The following is a 27,762-nucleotide window of genomic DNA, read 5'->3' as shown; positions in this document are numbered from 1 at the left end:
CAGCTCTCTGGGCCTGTCATATAACTATCACATGTTTTCTATACAAATGGTTGCATGATAGAGAGGAAGGAGCACAGACTTTGGAGTTGTGGCTTCATCATTAATTCTGATGATTGCCGTCTCCCTCTGTTGGACTCAGTCTCCCCCACACCGTAGTAGCCCACCACCCGCATTCCTTATCTAGACAGCAGGAGAAGGGAGAGGAAATGAACAATGAATAATTATTAGTAAATGTTTGAATAACAACACAAAGAAGAGACGGTTCATGTATTTTGAAGTCCTTGTTGTTTGTTTGTTTGTTTGCAATGGCAGTGAGGTCCCAGCTGGTGTCTGGAACCCTCTTCCTGCACCAACCAATCTGTGGCCCCTTTGCCTCAGCCTCATCTCAGCTGAGGTTTTCCTCTGATGGCATGACAGACTTGCCCTCTCGAAATGTGTTCCTGCCTGTAGGTACAAAGTAGTCACCCCTTAACATATAGCATTTCGCATGGAATTACTAAGAGCCCCCCCTCGAAGATAAACAGTCCCGGGGTTCAGAGAGTTCCCTCCCTGACCTACACCTCTTAGGCCTTGAGGAGATTATTACCTGGTCTGTGACTATGAAAGCCAGGTTCTCCCACTCTGCCTTGCTCTTTCCTAGAGGAAAGGAATATTTCCATCCTGTTACCCATCCAATCAGGGAAGACAAATTGCTTTCAATACTCCTTTCCTGCTGAAAGAATGAACTCAGTCATGTGACCCAGCCAGTTCATATGAACTTCAACTCGTCGGTCTATCAAAGAGCATTTCCTTCCCTGGGATGGGGTGGTCTTTCTGGATCAAGGACACAGGAAAGCCAATCTGATCTGTGGCATAATTCTCTCTGGTCTTTAAAGCCCTCATTAAAGAGAAGGGGGCCTTCTCTTTAATGGGATTTATTCCACTGGGATTTATACACTCATCAGGGAAATGCCAGGGAGGGAGAGAACCAAGACCATGGCTCTATTAGCTGACTTATCTCTGAAGACACTTATCTACTTAGCTGTAAGCACTGTACCTTCTGGCCCTGACTGGGAATACTGGTTAGCCCAGACTGATGTTTTATCTTGGGGTCATTCTTCTAAATTATTCCTCAGGAGTTCCCGTTGTGGCGAAGCAGAAATGAATCTGACTAGTATCCATGAGAGCATGGGTTCGATCCCTGGCCCCCCTCAGTGGGTTATGGATCCAGCGTTGCCGTGAGCTGTGGCGTGGGTTGCAGATGTGGCTCAGATCCTGCCTTGCTGTGGGTGTGGTGTAGGCCAGTAGCTGCAGCTCCACTTCGACCCCTAGCCTGGGAACTTCCCTATGCCATGTGTGCGGCCCTAAAAAGCAATAAATAAATACATAAATCTTCAAACAGAATATGTGGGAATAGCCAGGAAATCCCACCCTGACATTGCGTGCATGAGCGCCGCAGAAACCGGGGGATAGGCCTAAACGATAGTCAGAAAGTAGCATCCATAGACATTTACGCATTTATTTAAGATGTGTTTATTCACTTAACAAGCAGGCATTGCACTAGGCACTCTGGAGAAGGCGTTTATAAGAGATGTGGTCCTGGAGGCCTAGGAGGCTCCACACTGAGAAGTACAAAGGAGCAAACTGCTTCGTCTCTCTGACTCTCAGGGTCCTCTTCTGAAAAGGAAGAGTCATAATAGTTCATATCCCAGAGTGCTACTGGGAGCAGTAAAAGATAAATGACACAGGCTTGCTGTAAAGAATGGTGATCTATACAAACAGGTAGACAGATATGTATAGATATATACATGTATTTTCAAGCGGATTTTAATGTGCAATCTCCCAATTTTTATGTTTTTATTTTCTCTTTAGTGCTGCGCCCGTGGCACATGGAGGTTCCCAGGCTAAGGGCTCAATCAGAGCTACAGCTAGCGGCCTATACCGCAACCACAGCAATGCCACATCCAAGCCACATCTGTGACCTACACCACAGCTCACGGCAACCTCAGATCCTTAACCCACTGAGCTAGGCTAGGGATCAAACCTGCATCCTCATGGATGCTAATCAGATTCATTTCCCCTGAGCCATGACAGGAACTCCGCATATATGCATATATGTATTTAGATGCACATACAGATACGTGTGTGTGTGTGTCTGTGTCTGTGTTGGGCAGGGGGTGGGGGGCTCTCATGCATCCCCAGGTAGCAGGGATTCAAGGGGCCTGGCAGCAAGTACAGGCAAGGCAGACATGAGAACTGTCAGAATTTCTGATGTGTCCCCAACCCACACAAGATCCACAACCCATCGTCACATCTGTCACCTTGGAAGCATGTTGAAGCCTGCGCTGGATGCAGGAAAGCACAGATCGTTGGGAAAGGCACTCTGATGCGGCAGCAGGCAAAAGCATGCTAGGCTGATGGGCAGCAAGCCCTGTCTGTTGGGCTTGAGCAAAAACCACCGCAGAGAGGGAACTGGAGGCGGCCAGCATGGACCAGGGAGAGAGGAAAACACGAGGCCCAGGTCAAGCCAGGAACCTCGGTTTCCATCTATCCGGAGGTGGGTAAAGCCCAGGAAGTTTAGGGCACCAGGCTGAAGATGCCAGCTGGTAGGTACAGGCTGTGAACCTTGAGGTCCTGATCCACACCACAGGGTCTCTGGGGACAGTGGTGAACAAATGTTTAGAAAGAGGGCCTTATGATGATTGCTGCTAATTAGGTATCAAGACGTCATCACAGTGAAGATAGTCAAGGTGTATTATTTCCCAGTGTCACCAGCACCTCTTCTATGGATTGTACAGATACTGCCAGGAGTTGACCTTGACATGGAGGGTGGACCAGTGGACCGAGCCAAGGCATGAGCCTGGCCAGTAAGATGAACCCAGGAACTCTCTCTCATGGAAAGGTGGCAGCGTTCCAGCAGAGGGCTGGGCTGGACAATGCCCAGGGCAGTGGCTCCTTGGAGTTGTGCAGAGGAAACCCTCCCCTGTAAGAAAGGAACCAAAACCCAAAGCAGACTGAAGCAGCCATTTCGAAGCCCAAGGGAAGGAAGTTGACTGACTCCTCCAGCAGGAGGTCAAACACAGGAACCAGCCTGGAAAGGGTTTCTGAAGAAGAAAGGGCTGGAATTTCCAGAAACATATGCTGAATCCAATGCTGCACCAGCAGTTGTATGTTTCAGTCTGGGCTCATCTTTTAGGCCTGTCTAGATCCCACCTGCTGGTCTATTGCTCAGCCCTCCTTACAAAGCAGGTGGATAAAACAATACCCTTGGAATGACCTTGGGAGGACGAAGATGAATGCCAGGATGCAGAACCCAGCTCATGGAACCAGCAAATGCAGATGTCAGTGCTAAACTCTGTCTCAGAACCAGGTCAAGAGATGGGGTCCAAGGCTGTGCCAACCTGTCAGACTAAATCAGAAATAAGGTCGCCGTTCTGGACTTATGCTTAATGGTCTGCCCTCAGAAGGCGCCGTGATCACCCTCGTTAAAGAAATGTGGAACAAATATTTTAAAGGGATGCAAAACATGGAGTTCCCCGTAGCTCAGCAGAAACGAATCTGATTAGCATCCATGAGGTTGTAGGTTCAATCCCTGACCTCACTCAGTGGGTTAAGGATCTGGGGTTCTGTAAGCTGTGGTGTAGGTGCAGAAGTGGCTCAGATCCTGCATTGTTGTGGCTGTGGTGTAGGCCACGGCTATAGCTCCGATTCCACCCCTAGCCCGGGAACCTCCATATGCCTCAGGTGCAGCCCTAAAACGACCAAAAAAAGAGGCAGGAGGGGGATGCAAAACTTATAAAATATAACAAGGATAAAAATAATTAGCTTATCCTCAGTGTCATGTCTGTCTGTCTCTGGCTCCCTTTTTCTTTGCTCTCAGGCTAGCGGTGTGTCTCTAAGCCTTCACCTCCCAGCCAGCAGAAAGGTCACGATAAGAATCCTTTTCCAGGGCTGTTTGATGAGTGAGCCGTAGGTGCTCAGCAATGGTGGTGATTTGTCCTAATTCTGCCAGTAGGTGTTTTCTCTGGAGGGACTCACTTCTGTCTGAAATTCAGTGTTCCCACATGCAAAATGAGGGTTTGGACAGGATAACCCCTAAGGAATAAAGTGGAGCTTTCTGTTTTCTGTGGCCCCTGGTGGGGAAGCAAGCTTTGCCCTGGCAGCACCTGGCAGCAGAGAGGAGCCCCTGGCCTCCTGGTTACCTAGAATCCTTTGAGGTTAAAACCAGACTCCAGCCCCCTTGACGGCCAAGCTACCTGTAACTGCTTCTCATTACTTTCAAAAGTGAAATAAATTAAAAGGCATTTTTTAGGCACGTTGTTGGAAAAAGATGACCTATAGGGCTTCGTTCTCCTTGGAGCATTCTGTCAACTCTTAGCTTGGAATTAGTCTTGTTATTTTAAGGACCTAATCTCCCATTCCCATCCTGACACTTTCTAAATAACAATGGATTGAATATAATAGAGTGCTTTTTTTTTTTTTTTTTTTGTCTTTCTGCCATTTCTTGGGCCGCTCCCGTGTCATATGGAGGTTCCCAGGCTAGGGGTCGAATCGGAGCTGTAGCTGCCGGCCTATGCCCAGAACCACAGCAACGCGGGATCCAAGCCGTGTCTGCAGCCTACATCACAGCCCATGGCAATGCCGGATTCCCCAACCCATTGGGCAAGGCCAGGGATCGAACCCGCAACCCCATGGTTCCTAGTGGGATTCGTTAACCACTGAGCCACGAGGGGAACTCCAATAGAGTGCTCTTTGATAGCCATCCATTTATTGATTTATACCCTCACTTTTTTGTGATGATGTTATAATAGCTATAATAATATATTAACATGTTTCTTTAATATTGATCACTTTTATACTTGGACTAAGTCCTTCTTGGTTTACATTTGTTATTTTGATGTATCGTTAAATTCTGCTTATTGAGATGTTTTACGTCGCAGAGTTCTATACTCATGAATGAGATTATGCTACATTTTTGGTTGTCTTAGTCAGGTATTAGGATCAGGAACATTTGTGTTATATGGCTTTCTGCCTTTTGAGGGGGGGGGAATTTGATCAAAGCTGAAGGTCAGCTATCTGTTTGTTAAAGTTTGGGGACAATGATCAGTGATTTTACTCAATTTTTCCATTAGTAGTTCTCCCAAGTTGTTGTTTTCACTGTCGATTGGGTATGTAGTCACTAAGCAAATTTGAATAAGAGAGCGCATTCAAGTGGGTATGTAAAGAGGGTTTAACAAAGGATTTACCTACAAAGGTGTGCCTGGACTGCAGTGTGGATGCATCCCTATCTTAGGCATGAAGGAGTGAGAGAGAGACATGATCAGTGGTGCCCAGCAAGACCAGTCCAGGGTGGAGAGGGCTGTGTGGCAGGATCTGAGGCCTTGGACGGTGGACCCACCCCCAAGTGACCCGACAGGGAGAGAGCTGGTTGATACACAGTTACCCAGCCACACTCCCCTCCTGCCTTCTGACCTACAGTAAGTGCCTCCTATTGGCCAAGCCCACCAGAAAAGAGGTCAAAGGCAACCCCCACAGCCCCACAGCCTATCAGTGCTGGTGTTACACAGGTCACCCCCCCAAGCCCCACATCCATCGATGCTGCTTAATTCACGTTCTTGATTTGCTGATGCAAAAAAAGGTAGAGTTTCAGATATATAAATGACTTGCTTCCTTTTTGGGAACAACCACAAAAGAATATTCTAGAAATAGACTAGAGAGCAGTAATGCACTGGGTAAATGTATTCGTGGTGATTCACTGAAAAATATCATAATATAAACACACGAAACCCTGCTGTGCAAAGAGTGCCTCCGCTGCTCTGCAGACACCGAACCCACTCAACTGGGGGCTGGAGTCCTCCAAGGTCTGAGGCAGAGCAGGGGAGATGCAACTACCCCTCAGCCACGTTGCGTTGTGAAACCCGGTACCCAAGGCACCATTGCTTGTGGCTTAGGACCCATAAGATCCCATATCTGATGGTCCTCTGGATTCTGACCACACCTTCATCTGTCTAGCAGGTCCATTCCCGTTTCTGGGGCCAGCCTCAGGGTCCAGCACACGTAAACCCTCATATTCTCCCTTTGACAGCACTGACCCAGGAAGCCGTGGGCGAAACACTTCCTCTTGCCTTGAGCCAAACAAAACGAACAAATGACTAACCACTCACTCCTGATTAGTATCAACAGTAAATAGAGATGGGGGTCAGAGGCCCCTTGACCTCAGCCTCTGTTTAGGTTCATCTGGGACCTCTACAAATTGAAATCCTGGGGATACTCTTAGTTTTGTTAAGGAAAACAAATGTTTTCAGAGGTCCCATTGTGGCTCAGTGGGTTAAGAACCTGACGTTGTCTCCACGAGGAAGCAGGTTGGATCCCTGTCCTCACTCAGTGGGTTAAGGATCCAGTGTTGCCACAAGCTGCAGTGTAGGTCACAGATGTGGCTTGGATCCAGTGTTGCCATGGCTGTGGCATGGTCCCTAGCCCAGGAACTTGCATATATGCTGCAGGTGCGGCTCCCAAAGAAAAACAAACAAACAAAAGCATGTTTTCTCTCCCTCTCGTTCCCTGGTCATCTCTCTGTTGGTATCTCTCCTCTCTAAACTTACTGTTCATTTCTGTGGTTTGTTTGCCCATCAGACACATTACTCCCAGCATCTTTTCTAACGACAGTTTCTGCCCCATTGGCAACTACAAATGCCATGGCAGGTACCTGGGTCTTGTCTTTAGTGTCACAAGAGGAGACAAACGCAGAGTGCCTGGCACAGAATTCGGGGGGAGAGACTGAAAGGATAAATATCTTCCACAACAAAATTCTTTTCACCATGTGGGTCACTTTTCCACAGTGTGGTTAAAATCACACCTTTCTGTGTGGGGTGGATAAGAGCTGACACTGCGAGCCCCCTTGCCAAGGGCCAAGCGCTGTTCTAAGGAATGGGTCGTCTCATTGTATAGCTCCCAGGTGGTAGGTCCTCTTAGAACAGGCACATCACAGAAAGGAAAAGCCAAGGATGCAGCCTGAGCATCCTTCTCCCCGTACCATGAGCAGGTGGCGGAGACATTCAAAACCACATTGTCCGGGAGAGCTGGGGCCCGAGCAACCTGGGGAAGGAAGTTGCAGGCTGTCCCCTTAAGCCTTGCTCTTTTCTTGTGAACAATGCCCTCCTGAATTAAACCCTTGGTAGGCCTCCCTCAGCTTTCCAGGGAGAAGAATTCCTCCTCCTCCACCCTGCAGAGGGAAGAAGGTAATGCCCTGTGTCCAATTTTCTCTTCATTGCTATTTTTATTATGGAAACACAAATGTTCAGTGATAGCAAAATGAAAACAGGGAAAGTTAATTTTGTCATCCTTATCTAATAAAATTCTTAATGGGTTTTTCACCCATTATCATAAATACGTTTATTGTTTCTAAATTTTTTTCTCAACTTCACAGTAGTGTATCATGCTTCCACAAAAAAAAAAAAAAAAAAAAAGAACAAAAAGTTTTAAAAGAGACGTGTTCCTTCAGTGTTTGGATCTCTTAAGTGTCATTTGCTATTTGAGATTTAGTTCTCCTTCCTCAGTTTAGATCAGGAATAAGGGTTCTCAAGGTAGATTTTGCACTTTTAGTGCCAATTTTATGTAGGGAAGATTTGGTGGTTTTTTGTTTGTTTTGCTGTGTACTGTGTGATCGCGGACCAGTCTTGACTTCTGTGGGCTCTATTTCCTCATCATTCAATTATATCCTAGATCCTTTTCTCTCCCTTACTCCCCCATCCTCATCCAATAAGAATACGTGTGGCTAATTTAACTGAAGTGTTAGTAGTATTTTTGGTTTCAAATCTCAGAGTTTTCTTTTTTCTTTTTACTAATGATGTTTTTTTTCATTATAGCTGATTTGCAGGGTTCTTTCAATTTTCTACTACACAGCGAAGTGACCCAGTCACACATACATGTATACATTTTCCCCCCCACATTATCATGCTATATCACAAGTGACCAGACATAGTTCCCAGTGCTACACAGCAGGATCTCATTGCTAATCCATCCCAAAGCAATAGTCTGCATCTATTAACCCTAAATTCCCAATCCATCCCACTCGCTCCCCCTTCCCCTTGGCAACCACAAGTCTATTCTCCAAGTCCACGGTTTTCTTTTCTGTGGAAAGGTTCATTTGTGCAATATTAGATTCCATATATAAGTGAAGTCATATGGTATTTGTCTTTCTCTTTCTGACTTCACTTAGTACGAGAGTCTCTAATTCCATCCATGTTGCTGCAAATGGCATTATTTTGTTCTTTTTTATGACTGAGTAGTATTCCATTATGTATGTATACCACATCTTCTTAATCCATTCATCTGTCGATGGACATTTAGGTTGTTTCCATGTCTTGGCTATTGTGAATAGTGTTGCAATGAACATGTGGATTCATGTGTCTTTTTCAAGGAAATTTTGTCCAGATATATGCCCTAGAGTGGGATTGCTGGGTCATATGGTAGTTCTATGTATAGTTTTCTAAGATACCTCCATACTATTTTCCATAGCGGTTGTACCAATTTACATTCCCACCAACATGCAGGAGGGGTCCTTTTCTCCACACCCTCTCCAGCATTTGTTGTTTGTGGACTTATTATGGCCATTCTGACTGGTGTGAGGTGGTACCTCATAGTAGTTTTGATTTGCGTTTCTCTAATAATCAGGGATGTTGAGCATTTTTTCATGTGCTTGTTGGCCACCTGTATATCTTCTTTGGAGAAATGTCCATTCAGGTTTTTTGCCCATTTTTCAAAATGGCTTTTTTGCTGTTGAGTTGTATAAGTCGTTTGTGTATTTTAGAGATTAAGCCCTTGTCAGTTGCATCATTTGAAACTATCTTCTCCCACTCTGTAAGTTGTCTTTTTGGTTTCTTATATAAGTTTCCTTTGCTGTGCAGAAGCTTGTCAGTTTCGTTAGGTCCCATTGGTTTATTTTTGCTTTTATTTCTGTTGTTCTGGGAGACTGACCTGAGAAAACATTGGTAAGGTTGATGTCAGAGAATGTTTTACCTATGTTCTCTTCTAGGAGTTTGATGGAGTCTTGTCTTCCATTTAAGTCTTTCATCCATTTTTTTTTTTTTTTGGGCATGGTGTGAGGGTGTGTTCCAGTTTCATTGATGCATGTGGCTGCAGTTCCAGATCACATGCTGAAAGACTGTCTTTTTCCCACTTTATGTTCTTGCCTCCTTTGTCAAAGATTAATTGACCGTAGGTGCCTGGATGTATTTCTGGGTTCTATTCTGTTCCATTGGTCTGTCTGTCTGTTTTGGTACCAGTACCACACTGTCTTGATGACCGTGGCTTTGTAATATTGGCTGAGGTCTGGGAGAGTGATGCCTCCTGTTTGGTTTTTGTTCCTCAGGATTGCTTTGGCGATTCTGGGTCTTTTATGGTTCCATATAAATCTTTGGATTGTTTGTTCTAGTTCTATGAAAAATGTCATGGGTAATTTGATAGGGATTGCATGGAATCTATAGATTGCTTTGGGTAGTATGGCCAAAATTACAATACTAATTTTTCCAACCCAGGAACATGGACTATCTTGACAAGGTGCCAGAGCATTTGGCAGTGGCAGCAGCAGTGTGTGTGAGTTCCCAGGGGAGTGAGAGCAGCAACAGGTAATGTTTGATTGCAATGCACTCCTCTGAGGTAATTGGAGCCACAAGTGTTGCCTGTTCAGAGACCCCTGTGGTAGCAGACCAGGGCCACCTCTAGAGTCAGTGATAACTACAGTGGTTTGCCCCCATTACCTGCAGATCACGCAAGAAGCACCCTGTCTCACTTAGCCCACACAGGAGGTGCTACACAGGCTGCTCCTAGTTGCAGGATCCTGGGAAGTGACAGAGATCAAGTGGGTGGGCACTGCCCAGAGCGTTCAGCAGTGGCAGCACCTGGGCGGGTGTTCGTCCAGGGGTGTGAGAGCAACAACAGGTGGTGTTAGATCATAATGCCCTCCTCTGTGGTGCCCTTGAGGTAATGGGACCCGTAGGTGGTGACTGTTCATGGACCCCTAGTGTTGGTGAGCCACGTCCACCTCTGGAGTCAGTGATAACGGAGGTGATTTACTCCCTCCACCTGTAGACCATCCTGCTTAGCCCCCAGAGGAGGTGCTGCACCAGCTGCTCCTCGTTGCAGGTTCCTGGGAAGGGACAGTGATCAAGCGTCTGGGCACTGCCCAGGCATTTAGCAGTGGCAGCAGCTGGGCGGGTTGCTCCCAGGGGAGCGAGAGCAACAACCGGTGGGTTCCGTCGCTGTGTCCTTTGTGGTGCCCTCTGAGGTGGTTGGGGCCGCAGGTGATTCTTGTTCAGGGATCCCCAGTGGCGGTGGGCCACACCCACCTCTGTAGTCAGTGATAACTGTAGTGGTTTGCCCCTGCCACCTGCAGACCATGTAGGAAGCACCCTGTCCCACTTAGCCCACACAGGAGGTGCTGCACCAACTGCTCCTAGTTGTAGGGTCTTGGGAAGGGACAGTGATGAAGCATCTGGGCGCCACCCAGAGTGTTTGTCAGTGGCAGCTGCAGAGGGGGTGTGTTCCCAGGGGTGTGAGAGCAACAACATGTGGGGCTTGGTTGCAGTGCCCTCTTTTTTATTTTTTGCCAACCCCTGCAGTGACTGGGGCCATCGGTGGAGCCCACTCACAGGCCCCCAGGGATGGCAAGCCACACCTCCAGGAAGACCACCGCAGTCTGTCCCTGCCGCCTGTAGATCACCTAAGAGGGACCAGGTCACTCTTTAGCCCTCTGCTGCCCCCAGCCCACCAAGAAGTGCCCGTCCCTGCAGCCCGAGCAAAAGGCTTCCCGCCACCCGTGGCCTGCGTCAGAGCCGCCCCGCCCTCTGAGAGGCCTTGCGCCGCGTGGGCGTGCGCATGCGCAGGCAGATTCCTGTGGCGTCAGCCCCTCCTCCTCTCGCGTCTCCAACCGGGGCGCCTTGCTTCTCCTGCGGGGGCCCAGACTTTCTCCGGGTCCCCCCGCTGTTGCGCTTTTCCCAGTGACATTGAGGTTCCTCCCTCTGGACTGATCTCCGCGATGGTTAGGCGGCTTCCCAGGAGGTGGGTTCCTTTTCTCCTTCACAGCTGCCTCTCGGGAATGCTAGGCCCGGCCTGATTCCTTTTCTCTCTCTCTCTCTCTTTTTTCTTTTGTTCTACCCAGTTATGTCAGGAGTTTCTTGCCCGCTTTGGATGTTTACGTTCTTCTGCCAGCATTCAGTAGATGTTTGTGCGAGTCGTTTTACAGGGAGATGTGTTTTTTCGGGGAACGCGAGCGGGGCCTCTTCCTCCTCCGCCATCTTGATCTGCCTCCCCGAGTTTTCGATTCTGGATGAACTTACTCTGTATGTGCGAATGAGGGTGGAGACTTGTGTATAGAAGAAGGTATCTTATAGAACAGTGGTTCTCAAGGTGGACCAGAGGTATCACATTATCACTTGGAAGCATGCTAGAAGTAATTTTTTTTTTTTTTTAATGGCCATCCCAGGCTAGGAGTGGAGTCAGAGCTGCAGCTGCGGCCTGCACCACCACAGCTCCAGCAACTCTGGATCCAAGCAGTGTCTGTGACCTACACCACAGCTCACAGCAATGCGGGATCCTTTAACCCACTGAGCGAGGCCAGGGATTGAACCCGCACCCTCATGGATACTACTCAGACTCATTACCGCTGAGTCACAGCAGGAACTCCTAGCATGTAAATTCTTAGATCCTACTGGATCAGAAATGCTGCTACCTACCTCCCACCATTACATAGATATAGATATATTTTCAGTAGCCAAGATATGAAAGCACATTAAATTTCTGTTGACAGATGAATGGACAATGAAAATATGGCATATAATCCACTGGAACATTATTCAGCCTTTAAAAAGAAGGATGTTCTATCACATTCAAGAACACGGATGGAACTTGAAGCCATGAAAGTGAGGTAAGCCAGTCACTGCATGAGGTATTCAAAGCAGTCAAGCCATTGCTTAATGGGTATAGTTTCCACTCTGCAAGATGAAAAAGTTGTATAGATCTGATGACAAAACTGTGCTGATAGTTAACCATACTTGATGGTACACTCAAAGGCGTGGTCCGAAGTGTTTGATCTCATGGTCCATGCAGGTTTGTTTGTTTGTTTTTTTCTTTTACCACCATTTTTAATGGAGAAGTGGAAGAGAATTAGTAATGCAATTTTCAGCAGAGCAGTTACTTCTGAGGAGTGAGGTAGGACTTGCAATCAAGCTGGGCAGAGAACCGAAGTTGTCTTGCCATCTAAACAGGGAGGTGGAACACGGAGGTTCCATTTATTTGTATTATTTGCACTTCACACATGTTCCAGCCACTCGTTTGCATATAGGACATATTTCACTAAAAAACACATTTAAGATTTCAATGATATATGATATACAAAGAATTCAGTAGAGTCTCTAGAATGCACTAAGCTATATGGTAGGCATTCAACAACCACTTGCTATTAATTTTTATTTCTTTGTATTTCTATATATGATACATAGAGTTTACACATAGCTTATACTATATGGTAATAGATATGTCATATATAAACTAATGTATATTATATGTTATACGTATATATTATGCATAATATAGTATAAACCACGTGTAGGTATATAATATGTGCGTATGTTTAAATATGTATATATCTCAAGTAACATATATAAAGTAGGTTCCTACTGTATAGGACTCTTTTTAATTGTATAGAACTTTATATCCTGCCTTTGTTTACTTCACAATCAAGAGCACGTGAAAAGGAAAATTAAATATTCTCACAAAACATGATGTTGAATGGCCACAGAGTGCTCACTTCTGCAGATGTGGGGCACGCAGTAATTGCCCCTTGTTGGATGTGTCCTTCACCAAAACCACTGCAATGCACTGCAATTATCTGACTATTATTAGACCATGACAGCCTCAAGGGGAGAGACCGTGGGCCCAAGCCCCAGGGCACAGCCAGAAGCTCGTGATGTGCAGGCCGTGGGCACAAACAACTGCCTTCTGCTCCCCTGCACCCACCAGACACAGACTTCAGAGTTTCATTTCTTTGAAGAATTGGAATAGGGCGTCTTTCCCACATTGGGGCTGGGTTTTTCCCTCTGACAGTTGGACCACAATGGAAAGAATGCTAAGGTATTTTGAGACCAGAAATAGAAAAAGAACAGTAATTGCCTACTCTGGCAGCTTACACGCAGAATCAAAAGACCCAGTTGTGCAGGTTTCTTGGAACAAATAACGTTTGCCTTCAGTAACTGTCTAAACGCTCAATACCTTTCTGCAAAGGTTATTATTACTCTTGTGTATTTATCTAAGACTCAGAATTAGTAGGAGGCTTTTTTATATCTACCAATTAATAGAGGGATGATATCATGGGTTTTGTCTACCTTTTAAAAATAACATAAGCTGAAAGTAACTCTCCCATTTCGGAAGAAATTCTGGTCTGCTTCCCAGATGGTTAGATAATAAACTCTCGCTTATGGGGCGCATGATTTAGCCACTTGGTGGATTTTCTAAATTGCATTTTTAAGGCTGTCTGTTGGAGGGACTATTTGGGTTTAATTGACCAATTATGATAAAATTTATAGAATGTTCTAGCTGGGAAGAGCCCTTGTTTGACACAGGGGTTGGAAGCCAGGGACACACAGCCAGCTTGTCAGAGTGGGTGGATTGGAGGGAAGCTGAACTTCTGTGACTAGTATTGGTGCCCAGCTAGTTATGGTTAAGGAGCCACGATAGTCACCCCCAGGTCTTAGAGGCAGGCCACTGTCATACTGAGACTCTTTAATTGCAAGTGACACATAATCACCTAAAGAAAGAAAAGGGGCTGCAGTTGTGAGAACACCACAGCCGTTCTCCCCAGCACCACCCCGCTTCCTTTCTGTGCCCAGTTGTCCCCACTGGCAGCCCTGCTGAGGTCTCTTCTTATAGCGCTGCTGTGGCCACCACATAAATGGTAGCCTGATGGGCACAGCCCCGAGGCAGCCCAATCCTGAGACCAGGGAAGGGCTCTTGCCGAAGCCCATAGCCCTACAGTATCTTTCATTGGATCCCTTCTGAGCTTGGGTGCAGGTTGACTCTAAGAGAACTGATATGGGTATCACTGTGTCCTCCATGCGTCATAGACGTGCAGGTGTCCCCCCAGTACCGCAGAATGTGACCTGATTTGGAAATAAGGTCTTGACGGAAGCTGTGAAGTTTAAACGAGGTCATTGGTGTGGATTGTAATCCAGTATGACTGGTGTCCTTACAAAAGGGGGAAATTTGGACACAGAGAAAGGCACACGTAAGTGGAGATGATGTGAAGACAGAGAGGGTGTCTTCCATAAGCTAGGGAACTTGTGAGGCTGCAGAAGCAGGGAGAGAGTCCAGGACCAGCTCTCCCTCCCAGCCCTCAGAAGGAATCAATCCTGCCGACACCTTGATTTTAGGCTTCCAGCCTCCAGGACTCTAAGGCCATAAATATCTGTTGTTTGAGCCACTATGTGGTACTTCGTTATGGCATTCCCCGCCCCTCAGGAGACTGATTATAGAGCATCCTTCTACCCCACTGCTTCCCACTGTCAAACTTGTCCTACCAACAGTCCTTTTTGATCCCTCCTTCACACTTCAGAGTGTTTACAGAAAGACTCTATTTGCCTGGTTCTTTTTCTCAGATCAGATGAGACAGTAACTTGGCTACTCTTAAGTTAGGGCCTCACGCATGGTTCCATTAGCTGTGATCCAAAACAGATTGTGTCTCTGCAGCTGAGGGCAAGTTTGGGGCAATGCCTATGACTCTGGAAGAGGGTGTCGTCTTTAAGCAGTAGATTGACACATCTTGTACCATTGCAAGGAAAACCACACAGGAAGGGATGTGTCAGTGATTTGCAAAGCCACACCAGAGGGCAGAGGACATCCAAACCAAAAGAGTAAGAAAAAGCGCAGAAATTAAATATGAGGGCAGAACAACAACAACAACAAAAATGTTGTCTAACCAATGACAGTAAAACATTTGATGAAAAAATAGATTTCTACAGAGGGAAGGTATCAAGAAAAGTCTAGTAAAACAAGAGCAATGAGCAAAACGTGACAAAGCGTATTCAGTTATGTTTAAAGAAGAGAGGCAATGAATAGTCCCATCACACATGAAAGGAAGCCAAGAACAAGTCATCCATGGGTTGTGTGTAGGATTCTTCAAAGCTGCCTCCCAGTGACTCTGGTTCTGATTTTATACTTGCCAAGCAGCCTCCTGGTTAGTAAACAAACCAACCTATCAGCTTATGGGAAGAGGATGCCCTAGAAAATGGACATGAAAATTCTGGACATTCCCTTGCCAGGAAACAGACTGTAATTCAGACTTATACATCAGTCTCTTGTGAGTTTAGTCCACATGAATCACATATCCTGAGACTTACATATCCCACCATGACTGAAACAACTAGGCAGCAGAACCAAAGCTAAGAACTAGACTCTAAACAGCAGTAACCCCAGCAAACACTATTGTAGGTCAGACCCTTCTGATTATGTTCTGACACTCATGTCCCCATCTTGTAGGGCTGCCCAGAATCTAAGAGAATATTAGAACTGGAAGCAGACCCATTTAGGAGAAAGAGAAGTATACTTGGGACTCAGGCAGATATGGCTGAAGTTTTTTTTGCTTTTGGTTTTGTCTTTTTAATAGCTAGTTTACAGTGTTCTATCAATTTTCTAGTACATGGCATGGTGACCCAGTTACGCATGCATGTACAGATTCTTTTTTCTCACATTATCATGCTCTGTCATAGGTGACTAGATATAGTTCCCAGTGCTACGCAGCAGGATCTCATTGCTTATCCATTCCAAAGGCAATAGTCTGCATCTGTTAACCCCAAGTTCCCAGTCCATCCCACTCCCTCCCCCTCCTCCTTGGAAACCACAAATCTCTTCTCCAAGTCCATGATTTTCTTTTCTGTGGAAAGGTTCATTTGTGCTATATATTAGATTCCATGTATAAGGGATATCATATGGTATTTGTCTTTCTCTTTCTGACTACTTCACTTAGTATGACCCTAGTTCCATCCATGTTGCTGCAAATGGCGTTATGTCATTCTTTTTTATGACTGAGTAGTATTCCATTGTGTGTATATACCAAATATATGCCTAATCCAATCATCTGTCAATGGCCATGTCTTGGCTATGTGATACAATGAACATGTGGATTCATGTGTCTTTTTCAAGGAAAGTTTTGTCCAGATAGATGTGCAAGAGTGGAATTGCTGGGTCTACATATAGTTTTCTAAGGTACTTCCATACTGTTTTCTTTTTCTTTTCTTTCTTTCTTTCTTTTTTTTTTTTGGCTTTTCAGGGCCGCACCTGCGCCACATGGAGGTTCCCAGGCTAGGGGTCCAATCGGAGCTGTAGCCGCTGGCCTAGGCCACAGCCACAGCAACGCTGCATCCACATCCATGACCTACACCAAAGCTCGCGGCAATGTGGGATCCTTAACCCCACTGAGTGAGGCCAGGGATCAAACCCGCCACCACATGGTTCCTAGTTGGATTCGTTTCCACTGTGCCATGACAGGAACTCCATCCATACTGTTTTCCATAGTGGTTGTACCAATTTGCATTCCCATGAACAGTGCAGGAGGGGTCTCTTTTCTCCACACCCCCTCCAGCATTTGTTGTTTGTGGACTTACTATGGCCATTCTGACTGGTGTGAAGGGGTACCTCATAGTAGTTTTGATTTGCGTTTCTCTAATAATCAGGGATGTTGAGCATTTTTTCATGTGCTTGTTGGCCACCTGTATATCTTCTTTGGAGAAATGTCATTCAGGTCTTTTGCCCATTTTTCAAAATGGCTTTTTTGCTGTTGAGTTGTATAAGTTGTCTGTGTATTTTAGAGATTAAGCCCTTGTCAGTTGCATCATTTGAAACTATTTTCTCCCACTCTGTAAGTTGTCTTTTTGGTTTCTTTATGGTTTCCTTTGCTGTGCAGAAGCTTGTCAGTTTCGTTAGGTCCCATTGGTTTATTTTTGCTTTTATTTCTGTTGTTCTGGGAGACTGACCTGAGAAAACATTGGTAAGGTTGATGTCAGAGAATGTTTTACCTATGTTCTCTTCTAGGATTTGATGGTGTCTTGTCTTCCATTTAAGTCTTTCATCCATTTTGAGGTTTTTTTTTTTTTTTTTTGTGCATGGTGTGAGGGTGTGTTCCAGTTTCATTGATTTGCATGTGGCCGGCCGTTTACCCAGCATCACATGCTGAAAAGACTGTCTTTTTCCCACTTTATGTTCTTGCCTCCTTTGTCAAAGATTAATTGACCGTAGGTGCCTGGGTGTATTTCTGGGTCTATTCTGTTCCATTGGTCTGTCTGTCTGTTTTGGTACCAGTACCACACTGTCTTGATGACCGTGGCTTTGTAATATTGCTGAGGTCTGGGAGAGTGATGCCTCCTGCTTGGTTTTTGTTCCTCAGGATTGCTTTGGCATTCTGGGTCTTTTATGGTTCCATATAAATCTTTGGATTGTTTGTTCTAGTTCCATGAAAAATGTCATGAGTAACTTGATAGGAATTGCATGGAATTTATAGATTGCTTTGGGTAGTATGGCCATTTTTACAATATTAATTTCTTCAACTCTGGAGCATGGAACAGCTTTCCATTTCTTTACATCTTCTTTAATTTCCTTGATTAATGTTTTATAGTTCTCAGCATATAAATCTTTCACCTCCTTGGTCAGGTGTATTCCCAGATATTTGATTTGGGTGCAATTTTAAAAGGTATCGTATTTTTGTATTCCTATTCTAACATATTGTTATTACGCAGAAATGCAACTGATTTCTGAATGTTAACCTTATATCCTGCTACTTTGCTGAATTTGTTGATCAGATCAAGTAGTGTTTGGGTTGAGTCCTTAGGGTTTTCTATATATTAGTATCATGTCATCTGCATATAGTGACAGTTTTACCCCTTCTCCTCCAATTTGGGTACTTTTTATTTCTTTTGTTTGTCTGATTGCTGTGACTAGGACTTCCAGTACTATCTTGAATAACAGTGGTGAGAGTGGGCATCCTGGTCTTGTTCCAGATTTTAGTGGGAAGGCTTTCAGCTTTTCTCCGTTGAATATTATATGGCTATTGGTTTGTCATAAATGGCTTTTACTATGTTAAGGTATGTTCCCTCTGTAGCCACTTTGGTAAGAGTTTTTATCAAGAATGGATGTTGGACTTTGTCAAATGCTTTTTCTGCATCTATTGAGATGATCATGTGGTTTTTGAGTTTTCTTTTGTCAATGTGTATGATGTTGATTGATTTGCATATGTCAAACCATCCTTGTGAATCTGGGATGTAACCCACCTGGTCATGGTGTGTGATCTTTCTTACATGTTGTTGGATTTGGTTGGCTAAAATTTTGTTGAGAATTTTTGCTTCGTATTCATCAAAGATATTGGCTTATAGTTTTCTTTTTTGGTGGTCTTTGTCTAGTTTTGGAATTAGGGTGATGGTGGTGTCATCAAATGTCTTTGGGAGTGTTCCTTCTTCTTCAACATTTTGAAATAGTTTAAGGAGGATGCGTATAAATTCCTCTTTGTATGTTTGGTAGAATTTGCCTGTGAAGCGGTCTAGTCCTGGACTTTTATTTGTAGGGAGTGTTTTTATGACATATTCAATTTTATTTCTAGTGGTTGGTCTGTTCATTTGATCTATTTCTTCTTTTTTTTTTTTTTTTTTTTTTGTCTTTTTGTCTTTTGTTGTTGTTGCTATCTCTTGGGCTGCTTCCGCGGCATATGGAGGTTCCCAGGCTAGGGGTTGAATCGGAGCTGTAGCCACCGGCCTACGCCAGAGCCACAGCAACGCGGGATCCAAGCCGCATCTGCAACCTACACCACAGCTCATGGCAACGCCGGATCGTTAACCCACTGAGCAAGGGCAGGGACCGAACCCACGACCTCATGGTTCCTAGTCGGATTCGTTAACCACTGCGCCATGACGGGAACTCCTGATCTGTTTCTTCTTGATTCAGTTTTGGCAGGCTGAGAGTCTCTAGAAAGTTGTCCATTTCTTCTAGGTTGTCAAATTTGTTGGGATAGAATTGTTCCTAGTATTCTTTATGGTTTTTTGTATTTCTGTAGTATCCATTGTGACTTCTCTTTTTTCATTTCTTATTTTGTTTATTTGGGTTTTTTCTCTCTTCTTGGTGAGTCTGGCCAGAGTTTGTCAATTTTGTTTATCTTTTCAAAGAACCAGCTCTTGGTTTTATTGATTTTTTTTCTATTGTTTTTTGAATCTCTATTTTATTGATTTCCTCTCTGATCTTTATGATTTCCTTCTTTCTGCTGACTTGAGGTTTTGTTTGTTCTTTTTCTAATTCACTTAGGTGGTGGGTTGTTGTTGATTTGAGATTTTTCTTCTTTATTGAGGAAAGCCTGTATTGCTATGAACTTCCCTCTAAGCACTGCTTTTGTGGCATCCCATAAATTTTGAGTGGTTGTGTCTTCATTATCATTTATCTTGAGGTATTTTTTAATTTCCTTCTTGATCTCTTCATTGACGCATTGGTTATTTAGTAGCATGTTGTTTAGTCTCCGTTTAGTCAGTTCTCATTTCTTTTCCTGTGGTTGATTTCTAGTTTCATGCCATTGTGGTCAGAGAAGATACCTTGAGAATGTTCCATGTGCACTTGAGAAGAATGTATATTCTGATTTTTTGGGATATAATATCCTAAAAATGTCGATTAAGTCTAACTTTTCTATTGTGTCCTTTAGGATCTCTGTTGTCTTACTGATTTTCTCTCTGTAGGATCTGTCCATTGATGTGAGTGGGGTGTTAAAGTCTCCTAGTATGATTGTATTCCCATCAATTTCTCCTTTTATGTCTGTTAGTATTTGTTGGAGGTATCTGGGTGCTCCTATATTAGGGGCATATATATTGATGATTGTAATATCTTCTTCTTGAATGTATCATTTAACCATTAAATAGTGTCCTTCTTTGTCTTTCTTTGTGGCCTAATTTTAAAGTCTATTTTGTCTGATATGAGTATTGCAATTCCTGCTTTCCTGTCTTGTCCATTGGCGTTAAGTATCTTTTCCCAGCCTCACTTTCAATCTATATGTGTCCTTTGCCCTAAGGTGAGTCCTGTAGACAGGAGATTGAAGGTTTTTGCTTTTTTATCCCATCTGCCACTCTGTGTCTTTTGATTGGAGCATTCAGTCCATTGACATTTAAGGTCATTATTGATAGATATGTATTTATTGCCATTTTAAACTTTGTTTTCCAGTTGATTCTGTGTTTCTCTTTTCTTCCTTTCTTTTTTTGGTTGGATGATTTCCATTTATTTTATGATTGAGTACTTTTCAGTTTTCGTGAATGTAATGTTTGGTTTTGATTTGTTGTTGCCCTGTTTTTTAAGTATGTTAACCCCTTCCTATATCTGCTAGCTTTAGCCTGATAGTCATATAGGCTCAAACACATCATTAAAATTTAAAAAAAAGATCCATATTTTCTTACTTTCCTTCCCCACATTGTATGATTTTGAAGTCTTTTTTTTTTTTTTTTTTTTTTTTTTTTTAACATCTTCATGTTTAGATCTCTATGCTGGCTTATTTAAGGGACTGCTTTCGAATTGTGGTTTCCTCCATCCTATTTCTTCTTACTTTTTTTTTTTTAGTTTAGAGCAGCCCTTTCAGTATTTCTTTTAGAATGGGTTTACTATTGCTATACTCTTTTAGTTTTGTTTGTTGGAGAAATTCTTTATTCCCCCTTCTAGTTTAGGTGATATTCTTGCTGGACAGACTATTCTAGGTTGCACATTTTTTCCTTTCAGCTCTTTAAATATATCTTGCCACTCCCTCTGGCCTGTAGTGTTTCTGTAGAGAAATCAGCTGATAGCCTTATGGGGGTTCCCTTATAATTAACGCTTTGCTTTTCTCTTGCTGCCTTTAAAATCCTGTCTTTGTCTTTAACTTTTACCATTTTTATTATAATATGTCTTTGTGTGGTGCTATTTTGGTTCAACTTGTTTGGGGCTCTCCCTTCTTCCTGTATCTTGTCTTTTTTTTTTTTTTTTTTTTTTTTTGTCTTTTCTAGGGCTGCACCTATGGCATATGGAGGTTCCCAGGCTAGGGGTCTAATCGGAGCTGTAGCCGGCCTACGCCAGAGCCACACTAACACGGGATCTGAGTAGCGTCTGCAACCTACACCACAGCTCACAGCAACGCCAGATCCTTAACCCACTGAGCAAGGCCAGAGATCGAAGCTACAACCTCATCATTCCTAGTCGGATCTGTTAAACACTGAGCCGTGACGGGAACCCCTTCTTCCTATATCTTGATATCAGTTTCCTTTATATTTGGAATGTTTTTAGACATAATTTCTTCAAATATATTTCAACCCTCTTTTCTTTGTATTCTCTTTCTGGAATTCCTATCATGCATAGATTGGCCCGCATTATATTATCCCATAGATCTCATATTGCTTTCATGTTTTTTCATTTGGTTTTCTGTCTGCTGTCCTGATTGGGTGATTTCCATTACTCCATCTTCCAAGTCACTGATTCGTTCCTCTGCAGTATTCATGCTGCTTTTAGTGCCTTTAGTTCAGTTTGCATCTCTGCAAATGAATTTTCTAATTTTTCTTGGCTCTTCCTATATTTTCTAGTTCCTTCCTAAAGGAATCTGAGACCAAAAAAAAAAAAAAAAATACCATGAGGTTGTGGGTTCTATCCCTGACTTTGCTCAGTGGGTTAAGGATCTGGCGTTGCCATGAGCTGTGGTATAGGTCACAGATATGGCTCGGACCTGGCATTGCTGTGGCTCTGGCAAAGGCCAGCAGCAACAGCTCTGATTAGACCCCTAGCCTGGGAACCTCCATGTGCTGTGGGTGTGGCCCTAAAAGGACAAAAGACAAAAAAAAAAAAAAGAAAAAAGAAATCTGCATTACTGTTCATATCCTCTCTTAATTCCTTGATATTCAGCCTTAATTCCTTCAGTGTTTTCACTCTCTCCCTTTTGAACTCAATGTCTGTCAGACTGCAGAGGTCTGTTTCATTGTGACTGCTTTAGGTGAATTCTCCTGTTCCTTTAACTGGGATTGGTTTCTGAGCTTCTTCGTCTTGCTTATGTTTTTTTCTGTGAGTTTAGGGAGGCCAAACTATAGTCTTGTAAGGCTACTTCTGTGCAAGAGCACCCCTTTGTAATTTTTTTTGGGGGGGGCAGTTGCTATTTATTTTTGCTGTGGGAATTTGAATATTTGCTGTCTCTTTCTTTGGTGTGAGCAGGCTGTTATCCCCAGGATGCTCAGTGTGTCTTCACGGAGAAGGAGGCAGTGGGTAGGGCCAGCAGTCAGTGCCTGGTCGTTGGGCTCTCAACAGCAGCAAGAACCTGCAGGAAGGTGGTACAGGCTACTCCTAGTTGCAGGGCCCTGGGAAGTGGTCATGAGCTCTAGGCAGATATACAAGGTGCCCAGAGCATTTGGCAGCAGCAGGATGCTTGAGACCCCAGGAGAATGAGAGCAACAACAGCTAGTGTTCAATTGCACTGCCCTCCTCTGAGGCAATTGGAACCACAGGTGGTGCCTGTGGAGGGTCGCCTAGTGGTAGCGGGCCATGCCTACCTCTGGAGTCCGTCATAACTGCAGTGGTTTGCCCCGCCACCTGTAGACCATGTATGAAGCACCCCGTTTTACTTAGCCCACATTGGAGGTGCTGCACAGGCTGCTCCGAGTTGTAGGATCTTGAAAAGTGACAGAGATCGGGCATGTGGGTACTGCCCAGAGCATTCAGCCGTGGCAGCAGCAGGGCCAGTGTGTGCCAAGGGTGTGAGAGCGCCAACAGGTGGTGTTCAGTCACAACACCCTCCTCTGTGGTGCCCTTAAGGTGACTGGGGCTGCAAGTGGTGCCTGTTCATGGACCCCTAGTGGTGGCGAGCCACTCCCACCTCTGGAGCCAGACATAACTACAGTGGTTTGCTCCTGCCTCCTGTAGACCATGCAAGAAGCACCTCATCCTGCTTAGCCCCCAGAGGAGGTGCTGCACCAGCTGCTCCTCATTGCAGGTTCCTGGGAAGGGACAGTGATCAAGCGTCTGGGCATTGCCCAGAGCATTTAGCAGTGGCAGCAGCTGGGCGGGTTGCTCCCAGGGGAGCGAGAGCAACAACAGGTGGTGTTCGTAGCTGTGTCCTCCTTTGTGGTGCCTTCTGAGGTGGTTGGGGCTGCAGGTGGTTCTTGTTCAGGGATCCCCAGTGGCGGTGGGCCACACCCACCTCTAGAGTCAGATAATCCCGCCACTTGCAGACCATGCAAGAAGCCCCTATCCCACTTAGCCCAGGCAGGAGGTGCTGCACCAGCTGCTCCTAGTAGGGTCTTGGGAAGGGACAGTGACCAAGTGTCTGGGCATCGCCCAGAGCGTTTGGCAGTGGCAGCTGCAGGGTAGGTGTGTTCCCAGGGGAGTGAGAACAACAGCATACGGTGCTTGGTTGCAGTGCCTCTTTTTTTTTTTTTTTTTTTTTTTTTTTTTTGCCAACCCCTGAAGTGACTGGAGGTGCAGATGGACCCACCCATAGGCCCCCAGTGGTGGCAGGCCATGCCTCCCTCTGGACTCTGAGAGGACTGCCATGGTCTGTCCCTGCTGCCTGTAGATCATGCAAGAGGCACCACATCGCACTTAGCTCCCTGATGCCCTTGGTGCCTGGCCACCGGCAGTGTGCACGAGAAGTGCCCAGTCTCCTCTAAATAAGCAAGATGCTTCTTGCCATCTGCAGCCTGTGCCAGAGCCACTGCGCCCTCGGGCATGCACACCCTCGGTGCTGGAGTTTCCTATGGCACCCGCCCCTCCCCCTCTCCCCCCCAGGACCCCTTCCCTCGCTGCGGGCCTGGACCTTCTCCTGGGGTCCCTCTGCTGTGGCATACTGTTCCCCCGCCCATGGTGCACTGCTCCTTAGCCCATCAGGCTGTCCCCACACAGCCAGCCCCAGGACTGACCTCCGTCCACAGCCTGAGTCTCAGCGCCCAGCCCCCGCCCGAGCGTCTCAGGCTGTGTGTCTGGGCCGGTGGTTCAGATGGTCTGTGCGGCTCTCACTCTACTCTGCCCTCCTCTGTCCAGCTGCTGCGCTTTTCTCTGCGACTTTGAGGTCCGTCTGTCTCGGCTGATCGCCGCGATGGTTAGGTGGCTTCCCAGGAGGTGGGTTCCTTTTCTCCTTCACAGCTGCCTCTCGGGAATGCCAGTCCTGTCCTGATTCCTTTTCTCTCTCTCTGTCTTTTTGTTCTCTCCAGTTATGTCAAGAGTTTCTTGCCCTTTTTGGAGGTTTAAGTTCTTCTGCCAGCATTCAGTAGATGTTCTGTGCAAGTTGTTTTACATGGAAATGTGTTTTTTTTAATGTGTTTGTGGGAGAAGGTGAGTGCGGCCTCTTGCTCCTCCGTCATCTTGCTCCACCTCCCGGCTTAAGTCTGTCTTGCCACTTACTTCACGTGTAATTCTGAGCAAGTTGTTTCAGCTCTGGGGCCTCCATTGCCGCAACTTTATTTTTTATTCTTTTATTTTATCTTTTTAATTGTTTTGCTTGTTAGGGCCACACCCGCGGCATATGGAAGTTCTCAGGCTGGGGTCATATCAGAGCTGCAGCTGCTGGCCTACACCACAGCCACAGCAATGCGGGATCCAAGCTGCATCTGCCACCTACACCACAGCTCATGGCAACACCAGATCCTTAACCCACTGAGCAAGGCCAGGGATCAAGCCCGTGTCCTCATGGATACTAGTCGGGTTTGTAACCGATGAGCCGCAACAGGAACTCTCATTGTCTCAACTTTAAAATGGGAGTGTGAAGAGCTATGTCACAGGGTCAGGAGGAAGAAGGCATCGTGCACAGAGCACAGCAGAGACTGTGCGAGTAACAGATGACAGCGTCCGGCCCAGCTTGTGGACAGTCCTGGGACAGGAGGAATTTACTGCGTACTCTCCTCAGTTAGCTCCTGTCACCGGTAGCTGATGGTTGTTCAGGGAATGAGAATTAATTTTTACATTAGCCCAAGCAAAACATAATTAGGAAGTCAATCTGTTGCTGTAGCAGCCATGACAGTAAAAAAAAAAAAAAAAAAAATAGGAATGTGCCTCCTAGATAATGGTGTATTTAGCAGCCCAGAATGGCCATGGGTCACGTCCCTCACACAGACGGCTAAATTGATGGGGATCTCATGGCACAAAGCAAAGAGCCCTGGACTTGGAATTTTAAAACCTTCCTTTTGTCCCGCCTCTGTCGTCTTGTGGGAAACCTTGGGTATATCGTCTCTTTCTGTGTGCTTCTGTCTCTTTATGTCAGTGTGGCTGCTCCATCTACAGATGCGCTTTTCCTAGGAGTCAGGAAAGCTGAATGTCAACCGCTCCAGGGAAGCCTTCCAGGATGCTCTGATCATGAGCTTCACAGCATGACTTATATTTATGGCTAAATAGGCACTTGAGAAACTTTTTGCTTCCCGTGTCTCACCCTACAAGACGGGTACATAGTAGATGCTCAGAAGTAAACAAATGACTGCATGGATAGCTGGATGGAGGGAGGGACAGACATCTCACTGTCTGGGCAGTCCCCACCCTAACTCTGCCTTTTTTTTTTTTTTTTTTTTTGGCTGCACCAAAAGCATGCAGAAGTTCAGAGGTCAGGGATCAAATTGGAGACACACTATGCCCTGAGCCACTGCAGTGACAGTGCCATGCCAGCTCTTTAACCTATTAAGCCACCAGGGAGCTCTTCTAACTCTGCTTTTTTAAAGACAAGGTTTTACTCGGAAGTATCATGCCCTTGACAGTGAATGAACGGGAGATACAGAAGCCACAATACTGTCCAAGGAAATGTCCCAGGACCCTTCTTCCCTCCTTGTCAGTTCTTTTCTGCTCCCTTCCTTTCACCAGTTGATTTCCTCATGGCAGGCTCTCAGAGAGTCCATCGCAGACGGGCAGATAGTCCCCTGCCCACCGTGACTGATGTCCTTATGCTGTCGCTCTTTCCTTTTAACCCCAGCAGTGCAGAAGGAATTGGACCAGGACCTCCTCCCTCTGCCAAGACCCACATCTGAGATATTGGCTCTTTCAGACTCAACTCCTAGCCTCTAGCCATTTGACCAGTACCCAAACTACCTTCCCAGGCCCCAGTCCCCACTCTGAGCGCACATAGCACAGACTCAGCAGCTTCCTGCTTGTCTGCAGGTCCAGCTCGAAGTGTGTGACATCACGGACGGCCCCTGACATTTTCACAGAGGCAGGAGCACTTGCCTGGCATATAACAGGCATTTGGTTCTTCCTTATTGGAATGAATGAATGCATGAATGCATGCATGCCTCAGGTGAAGAAGGGGGAAGGAGCGATAGTTATTTTAGCTGGGGAGACGATGGCCAGCAGAGCCTGCTGTCCCCAAGTGCTTTCAATATCTAGAGGACTGAAGATAATTAAATGGAAACCATCTATTCGACTGTTCACCATGACAACTGCCCTTGATTGATGAGCCCTGAGGAATAGCCTGGAAAGATTTCAATCTATCTAAGAGGATCACTACCAACCAGGGATTTTTCTGGGCTGATTTTTCTAAGATCTGCAGATAATGTTGTCACTAAGTTTGACGGAATGACAATTTTCAATTCATCCCGCTAGTACTTCAGAGTTTTATCTGGCAGCCCGCACGCTGGCTAAATGGCATTTTAGTGTGAATGCAAAGGCATGGCAATCCTGTGTATCTCCTCATCTGCCTTAAGGACATCTCTTTAAAGGAACAAAGAATAAGAAAGCCTCCACTCCCCCATGATAATATTTGTGATTGAGAATGGATTAATGGCACAGAGGAGTTATGAAAAATCCAGTAACACCTTTGAAGAACAGGCATCTTAGGAAACATTTGTTGCATGCCATCCACATACTGTATTTTATTCAGTTGGTGTACTGGCCGTGCTTGGTCATAAGATGGATAAAGACAGAAGGACTTCATGTCCTAACTCTGAGCATAGCTTAACCTCTGAGCACATCTCCATGGGCCGGGGTCTCTGGGAATTATTGCCTCTTCATCTTTCTCAAGTTCAGGGTTCAAACCCTGGAAGTCCCTCTTCAATGCAGCTCCAGGAACCAGCCCACAGTTTATTTCCTGAGGATGCCTGACTTTTAAGCAGAGCCAGGCACTTGTAATCGAGCCATTTGTATTTACTCTCCTACAGTCCTAGAACATTCAGGGCAAATGGAGAGAGCCCAGGGTCTTAAGAATCCTACCAGTAAGAGCCTCCATCTCTGGGTGGTGAAGTATGCCTGTGCCCACGTGGAAAATGAGGACCTCGGGGTACACCAGACTTTTCACCAGGACCCAGCATCTTGACACGTCTGCCTCGACATCCCTGCCCTCTATCCTGACCCCAGCCCCCAGTGCCATCCCAGGGGCCTCACTCTTCCAGGGCTGGCATTTCCCAGATAATCTCAAGAGTAATTTCATTGTACTAGTCCATATGCCAGATGATGTCAAGTCCAAACTCCAAACTGCATGTGTGGTTAAACTCTTCTCAGCCCCGGTGCACTTGCCTCAGGATGAAAAAGCAGGAGAAGCCAAGACAGGGTGGCAGTAGGGGAATTCCTCTCCATTCCCATCAAGTGCCCCTGTCCTCCTGCCCAGACACCAGGAGAGAGATAGGCAGGACCCATTAGCTGCTGTACTGCCTGTTGGTCTCCTCTGCTCAGAAGGAGATGGTTACTGCATCCCTCAGCGCCCTGGCTGGCCACCCTCCTGATGCCACTCCCTTCGTAGTGTCACACCCCCTGTAGCAGCACTCCCCTTTCTCCAGCTTCTTTCCGCTGAGATTCTGCCTC

General features: G+C 45.6%; 1 long non-coding RNA gene across 3 annotated transcripts in view; it reads left to right on the top strand.

Moving 5' to 3' along the window:
* The window catches only part of LOC102157493, a 92,042-nt gene that overhangs the window by 28,983 nt on the left and 35,297 nt on the right, over positions 1-27,762 (top strand). For 2 of the 3 annotated variants that reach the window (XR_002342334.1, XR_002342333.1), the window contains exon 3: positions 11,786-11,902. This is a non-coding gene — a long non-coding RNA (uncharacterized LOC102157493). Of the gene's footprint in view, positions 1-10,854; positions 11,038-11,785; positions 11,903-27,762 lie in introns of those variants that run through there. The other variant, XR_001307395.2, reaches the window with a different exon arrangement.

The sequence above is a fragment of the Sus scrofa genome, chromosome 3 (assembly GCF_000003025.6).
Source record: "Sus scrofa isolate TJ Tabasco breed Duroc chromosome 3, Sscrofa11.1, whole genome shotgun sequence".
In the NCBI taxonomy this organism is placed as follows: domain Eukaryota; kingdom Metazoa; phylum Chordata; class Mammalia; order Artiodactyla; family Suidae; genus Sus; species Sus scrofa.
This window is presented reverse-complemented; position numbering and strand designations above follow the sequence as displayed.